Source organism: Antennarius striatus, chromosome 1 (assembly GCF_040054535.1).
Source record: "Antennarius striatus isolate MH-2024 chromosome 1, ASM4005453v1, whole genome shotgun sequence".
In the NCBI taxonomy this organism is placed as follows: domain Eukaryota; kingdom Metazoa; phylum Chordata; class Actinopteri; order Lophiiformes; family Antennariidae; genus Antennarius; species Antennarius striatus.
In genome coordinates, this window is record NC_090776.1 from 9689695 (window position 1) to 9697804 (window position 8110).

Consider the following 8110-nt stretch of genomic DNA (forward strand, 5'->3'; position numbering starts at 1 on the left):
ATTGGGTTTAGAGAGAAGGCTAGCTCGGTTGTGGGTTAAACTATATTCCACTTCAGATTTAATCAGTTAATCAAAGCATAATGTGTGTTGCATCTAATGAAAACACAAGTTCTTGTGTTACTTCCAAATCTGTTATCCATTAACCTCACAGAGAGGGCTGTTAGCGCTGTCATTAGCATGCCTCAGCTAGCTTCAAATCGCTCGAGGTCGAGAGGTCACCAGAAAAGCCTCCAATTCAGCGTGTAGCACCAATCCAACAGACGGTTTCTGAGTTTTTTTGCTGACACGTGGAACCTCTCATCTGACCTCTTTAAAATGCCTCCTGAATACGAATAAGATCCGGGGAGCAACTCTTACTCGCAGAGCTTCTGAAATTTGCTTAATGCAGTGAACCGTCTGGGGATGTCTAGTCCTGGGATTTACTGGCAAACACAAAATGAAATGAAGTAGAGAAGTTCTACACATTTTAATTATCCAATCCAAACTTTATTTGTTGAGCATTTTACCACAACCGCAGTCGACCAAAGTGCTGATTAATTATGTCACGCATCATCTGCTAAGACGTGCCTAACTTGGTTTTAACACACCGACATAAGAGTTTTGGCTGTGAGATAAGTAAAAGAGTCATTCCTGAAGGAAGTCACGATTGACGTTTCTTCAAATTCACAGACTGAGAAGAGACTCACTTTCACCTTCTCTGTCAGGCAAGAGTTATTCATTTTTTTCTGACGCTCTGTGGTTGAGTAGCACATCCTCTTCAACGAGGGTCACCAATCACTGAGCAGTATGTTCCAAAACTTCCCCTGAAACCAGGTCTGATGCTTCCACAGCTTTGGCGTCCCCGCTGACATCAATGTTTACTCCTTACCATCCTTCCATCAGTCCAGACTTCTACTGATGGCAGAAGCAATCCAACATCACCTCCTCACTTTTCCTGGTAATTGCAACTTATGGTGACTTTTGACACAAGTGGAGTCCGCAAAACATTCAACGAAGGACACGACATAGAAAGAAGTCCCAAGTTCAACTCCGAAATTGCACTTAGCAACAGGCTAATGAATCCCCCTGTTGAATTAGCTGGGTTAGCAAGGCAAACAACAGCAACAGAGATGGAATGGCTGCGACCCGATAGCCTGCAGATCACAAATTCATGTCTTGTACAGATGATGAAGTTATGGACAAAACTGTCTGGCTAGGATCAACGATGCACAGCACGTCCATCTTTCTCTCCTATACTGCAGGTCTCCAACATCCTAAAACCTCACAACCCATCCACCCAACTATTCTGGTCTTTTGGAAGGTTCTAACTACCTTTACCTTCATCTTCATCCACCTTACATCTGTTAAAGATGTTTATGCTCATGTTTGTTTGTTGGATTGTCAGCAAGATTAATTTACAACCTACAGAGCTGCGTTTATTTAGATTTATCAAGAATACAACCCTTTAAAATTGGGTGCGAATCCTGATAAAGGGACTCTTCCCAATGTTCCCTATAACCTTAAATGTACTATGTGACGAATTCTTTACGCTGTCTTGTGTGTCTTCATTACCGATGAAAACACAACACCGATTACTAGCAGTCCACTTTATCAATCTCCTTTAAGATAAATTCATGTTTATTTTCTGTGGTCTACTCCCTCGTTTCTTTCCTTTCTACTTGTATCCGTCCCGACAGCATCGTCTTTCCCTTCGCTTCCCTTTGATCACATCTCGCGCTGGGGATAAATTATCCGCGTCATTGTTGTCTTTCATCACACAAATGATGAGCAATCCTCTGCGATGTCAATCAATAAATGATGACATACAGTACATATACAGAGTTCGGCTGGTGCTCCAAAGCAATTCAGGCTTCAGGCTTCTTCACGTTTGTCATGCTTGAACGGCGGCATGCTGCACATTTAGATAGAGGAGCATTTACTGCCAATGGCAGAAATCACTCACCGGTGACAAAAGACATTCTCCAGGTGTGACTCGGTTTCCACAACCCAGCTATGACAGCAGCAGGTGAGGCTTTCTGCACATCTAAATGCTAATGTCGTGTTGCTGCTCAACTAAATGTGGAAGCTAATGAGTTGGCTTGGCGTATCGTCTTAAGCCTGAGTAATGGCATAAGCGATAGCGTTCCGCCAGAGACGAATCATTTTATAGCCTCCACAAACACCAGGAGGGTTATAAAAAATAAGTACACACACACACACACACACACACACACACACACACACAACACACAGAATATAAAATCCAATGACACTACAAAGACCACATTTTTATTCTCTGTATGTCTTTGCTTTTCTTTTCTTCTGGGATTGTGACATTAATAATACAATAACTAAGTGCTTTATATAAAAGTGTGGACAGATGGTTACAGCTGTAGATTTTACTGGAAATTACAAGTAGAACGTGCAAATTTTTGAAGAAGGTTCTAGAATGCAAAGATTGGTCCTTTTACAATATTCATAATAGTTCTTGGACAAAAAAGAGAGAAAGAAGGATGAGAAAGAGAGAAAACAATTGTTTTATTCCAGATTTAGCTCAGGAACTTTTGAATGTACAGTGTGCCCTTGCGCATTCGCGCATCAAAGATCGCGACTTCACCTCATCGTGGATTTTTGGTAGGTAGTCACGTGATACCGTACGCACATTCTATTTGTTGACGGCATCCGGAAGTGCGCTTGTACCGTGACTTTCGGACTTCAGTGAGACACAAAAGTGCTTTAAACAGTCGATGAGAGTGTGGGAAAAGATAGAAGGTGGTTTAATATCAGTATGGGGAGGGTTCATAAACATTTAAATTACCGTAAATAATAATATAAATAGTTTGTTGCTCTATCGCGGAATTCATTAATCGCGTGTGGTTCCTGGAACACATTAACTGCAAAGAACGAGGGTGCGATGTACAGGTACATGAAATTTTAATTTCAGCTACAATCTGATTTGGTTGGATTAATCTTTAAAGTCCTTGACTTGTCTTGATCAAACTGTCCACACAAGAAAATAGCCTACCGATAAAAGACTGAGAAAATAATCAAAGATGTCTGAATCCATCATGTCATTCATGCATAGTCGACAAAAACTAAAAAACATCCCACAATTTTAAAAATGTTTGAAAAGAAAATCTTGGGCCTGAATTCCATAAGTTTTGGCTTCTTCCCTGTTGCATGCCCAGTGAAAGTTTGAAGCAAACTTGTCTAGTAGTTGTTGTGTAATCCTGCTAACAAATAAATAAAGTGTTTACTACACGCTAAATAGTGAGTTCGATCACAAAGCATCTGTGTAGGTAAAGCAGGATGGCGTCATCCACCAGACCTCGCCTCCTCCGGGCACCGCCTCATAGCGATTCTTTAGTGCCGCCCATGATTAATGCAGCTCCTGAATGGGGTTCTTTTTCACCCGGCTCAGTGGGAGAAGAGTTTCTTTCCTCCTTTCTCTCTTACTCATTTTGCTTTGCTCCCCATGTGACCCGATTTAGTCACAGAGTTTGAAACTGATTCGGACTCATTTGCATGCTAATGCAATAAAGAGAGGTAAGATGATTTGTATGCGTCACCTCGTTGACTCCTACGGACGCACACGGAAAAAGAAATGATAGATGGCTCAAATGACGTCATTCAAAGCCCTGCTATTCAACAATTTCACCAGCAATGACAATGGAAACAAAAAAATAAACAAATAAAGAAGAAATGTGTCTTATTTAATTTACAGATGATATATTCGCAGTTTCTTAAAAGTTAGAAAGATGCAACAAAGGCCAGTAGCTGGTCACATGCTATCCAAATGGATCACGCTGGTTTTGAGTTACTTTCAGATGAGTTCTAATCAAATCATACCAATCAGACTGACGGAACAATTTTATTTGTTTTTGTTTTAGATTCGTAACAAAGGTCTCTTTGTTATCGGGTCATCTAGAAATAATTAATTTCAGGATAAATGGATTTAGAAAGCAGCAGCTGGCAGTGAACTCAATTAGATTCACATGAGTTCTGCAAAGACCTGTTTAGATGTTACTGATTTCAAAGCAGGGATCTTTTTTTTTTTTAGGTTTCTATCATCTGGATTTATATAATCCTCAAAAACAAGACAAAGACTATGAAATATGAACCTGTGCACAAGAAAAGACAAATGATTCGAAAGCGGTAAAGACAATCCTGATCTTGTTAGTTGGGGTTTTCGTCTTTACAAACCGGTGTTCACTCTTGAACATTGAGGGAAGTGCGAACAACAAAACCCGCCGGCCTGCGGCGTGGTTGACGAACACTCCCCATGCCTCAACTGGTCGCTCATTCGATATCGATTTCTTGACATTCAATAATGCGAGGAAGAATGTCAGGGGAATAAAGAAAAAAAAAAGACAAGTGTTTACTTGATGCTGGAGATTCAAACCAAGATGGATTTCTGGTAGGAGTGAGACGGAGGATCATCGCTGGAAATCAGAGGGGAATCAGGAAAGAAAGAATAACTTCCTGCTTTGAAGGCGGCACAGGAGGGATTTTCTCAGTTGAAACTGTCGTAAAGTTAACGTTCCTAGTTCTTCAGGTTCTCCCCGAAGACAGAACAGCTCAAGGACTGACTGGCAAAACCGTCACAAACCATAAAAGACACGAGTATGGCCAGTGTCATTCCTTTTTTCATTACCGGTTAAAGTATATAACTACAACGACACGGGATACCCCCGAGCCGAAAGTCAACACCCACTCTACAGGAAGGCTTTGGTAGATTAGTTTTATACTGGTGTGATATACAAGAAGCTCCACTGAGACAACGCAAACATCACACTTTGAAGAAAGAACAGAAATCCAAAGAGACGCTGTTGTCTAAACAGCTTTGAACGCTCGTCATGAGAACACGATTATCATTTGATGAAGCAACGGTGAGTCGTTCGTCCTGTTAAACCTGATATTTTGATGTTTTAATGAAGCCCCCCCCCCCCGTGACAGAAGAATGATTTTACTATCATGTTGAAGAGGTAATTTTGATTAGCTTCTGAAACCCTGAGGAAAAAGAGGAAAAACAAAACAGCTGCAGGACCGCTGCGAAGCAAAAGATTGAGGTGGTCGCTGCTGAAGAAGGGAATGCATTGTAGATAGATTAGGTTACAGCAGCGCTTTAAATTACATTATGAAACACAAGCAATACAGATAGAAAGAATGTTTAGTTGTTGTGAGGTGAAACACTTCTGTGGGCTCTGATTTCTTACGTTTTATGGACTTAAATAAGTTTATCCAGGGTTTTATGAAGGAATAGCTGCCGGAACGCCACAAAGATGGCACCACTGGAGTATTGGGGAGATGAGTGATCATCCGGAGGACCTTTGACCCCGGATCGGGATTAAAAAGTCCATCTGCTGGTCATTAAATGTTCAAAAGAAATAAAAGCAGCTATTTTCACAAGACAAGCAAGTTTGCCAGCGTTTGACTTTAACAAGACCGTAAAGATCAGGGATGTTTGTGAAACTGAGATGCATCCAGAAGGATGATGTCATCTGGGGTTAAACCCTCAGCAGACAATGAGCAGCAGAACTCAGTAGGACAATCATTGCCGACACCCGTGACGGGAACGCCGTGCAGACGTCCAACCTCACGCCTCATGGTGTGGCTCGTGTCCCCGTGTTTTGTGAAGTACTCTTCCATTTGATGGAGGTATTTTGTTTCCGACGACACGGACATGAAGTGCGCTGGTTCTATCCACCGCAAACTGGTCGGAGATCTGTTGGAGCTGCCGCAGGGCTGACCCGATCACATAGTCGAAGACCACCTGCAGTGACTGACGGCGAGCACAAATTTTCCTGCGTCTCTTTCTAAAATAGATCTAATTTAGCTCAGGGGAAGAACGTTACATAGCGCAGGGTTACTTTGGTCAACACCTGTAGCAGGATCCAGCTGTGATACCCTGGTGTAGAGGACGGTGTAGAGGATGTGAGGACGAAGGTGGAGGCAGTGCTGGGAAAAAGGAGAAGTAAGCGTCTCCACAGCAGGAAGTCAGCATCCCGGGTGTGTCCTCTAAGGTCTCGTAGGTTTCTCTCATGACCCCCCAGGGGCCCTTTACTTTACCTAATAGCCACGCATCGCTCGCCTCCATCTGCCCTCATCACTACGGCGACCAACCGTGTTCAGCCTCTCTTCCTGCCTCATCCTCCATCTTTTCTCCATCGTTTGTAACCCGTCACAGGAAATGACACGTTCCATCGACTCGCCGGTAAAAACTCACACATTCAGGTTGTTGGATCAGTCCTAAACATCATGACGTCCCTGTTTCATTTGTTATTGGGTAAACTGTATTACTTTAAAAGTATCTAAGCTCCATTTTTATTTAATTGTTGGAAAACATAAATTATAGAAAAATCTGTTTTATCATATTAAAGCTGTTGATGCAGAGGTTAGCAGAACTCAGTAGATTCTGCCAATGGAAGCTAAAGACGTAGTGTAGCAAAAAAAAAAAAAAACATTTAATGGTTGTTAATATAGCCAATATACTGAATAAAAAAACAAAACAAGTGGGAGCGATTGATTTATACGAACAGGATCCTGGAATCCTTTTCCTGGGATTGGAATCTCATCCATCCCTAAAAATATTGATTTTTTATTGTCCAATATCAACATTACTATCCTGTGTAAAACAGTCAAATGGTGGAAAACCATGCCTGGATATTTATATTTCACCTGACCTAACCCAACACAAAAACATTCACCTTTTACGCACAAGTTCGTCACAATCTGTGGACAACTTTGTTTTTTCCAGAAAACCCGGAGGATGAGGAGGATGAAGGCTCTTCGTTCCTCCGCCATGAGCAGCCAGACACAACGCCTGCTGACAGCTGCACCCCCCTGGCACACACTGGTACACAGCAGACAGCAGCGGACACACACATCCACACACACGTTTAGCTGTAAACAACTTCCAAACAGGATGTCCAGACGGGCACCACTGATTCCAAGTCCGAGTCCCGGACTGGCACCGTGGGTCCGTGGGAGGAACTCGGTGTCATTCATTCAGAAAGAAACTAGTGGACTTCAGGGTTGGAGAGGTCGTCCTCACACCGGGTTCTGGCCCTTCTTCCACGGGACGCGGTCGGGTCGTCAGGGTCACCTGGTCGTCAGAATAACCTGGCGCGTCTGACGCGACAGGAAAGGCCCGTGGAAATAACACTACAAGCGAATGTTTAAGGCGTAAACGGGGCTGCAGGTGGATGATTCACCGTGTTTTCAGCTCGGTATGAATGGATTCAAGAATATAGCTCTCCTGTTCCGTCGGAGTTGTCCCCGGAGACGTGGACTTTTAGTCCGGCAGACGCTTTCGGTCAAAGCGCACCGCCCTGTTCTCTGATGCTGTGGACAAATCCACAAGCCGATCAGCATCCATCCATCCATCCATCCATCCATGCATCCTATCTGTCCATCCATCCATCCATCCATCTTCGGGAGAACTATAGCCTCTGAGATTTAAAAAAAAAAAAAAAAAAAAAGCGTTCCACCCGTGTTTCTTGTACCGCCTCCATCCCACGGTGAAACACTCTTACCTGGAGAATCACACGACGAGCTCACGTCCCTCTGCGATCCGTGACGGACGGCGGCGGCTGGTCGCGCATCACTCAGCGCGTTTTGGCGACGGACGGCGGACGGAGCGCAGCGCCTGACGCCGCAGCCCCGGAACGAGCATAACGCAATAACCAACCCACTGCGGTTGTCTGAGTGGGCCGGTACCCCACCCGAGCAGCGCGCTCCGATCCCACTCAAACAAAGGGCAATCCGTTACTTAATCCGGAACGACAATCTGACATATTCCACGACCAATTCCTGCGCTGCTTTGAGGGGTATCGCTGACGTCACAGTTACATCGGAGAGAGAGATTATTGTCTGACTAAATGTAACGCATCTTATTTCTAATATAGAATTCTCTTGGACCCAATGTGACAGTGAGAGAGAGTTCTGTCTTTTTTTTTAAAATGTTGAAGGTTCTGTGATTCTCGTCAGACCGGTTCTGGTCAGGCTGGACTGATTTTTGGAGAAACAAAAAAGAAAACAACCATTAAACTGATCCCAAATATGATTATAAATGTAATACTTTATATTAGATATTTTGCAATGTCGAATTAAAGCAAAAAAAAAGGGGGGG

At 43.3% G+C, this 8110-nt stretch overlaps 1 protein-coding gene across 1 annotated transcript in view; it reads right to left on the minus strand.

Moving 5' to 3' along the window:
- The window catches only part of apba2b (amyloid beta (A4) precursor protein-binding, family A, member 2b), a 36688-nt gene extending 28820 nt beyond the window's left edge, over nt 1-7868 (minus strand). Inside the window, exon 1 of the mRNA XM_068321839.1 lies at nt 7515-7868. The gene's annotated coding sequence lies outside the window, so the exon portion shown is untranslated. The remainder of the gene's footprint in view (nt 1-7514) is intronic.
- Between the last annotated feature and the right edge of the window lie 242 nt (nt 7869-8110).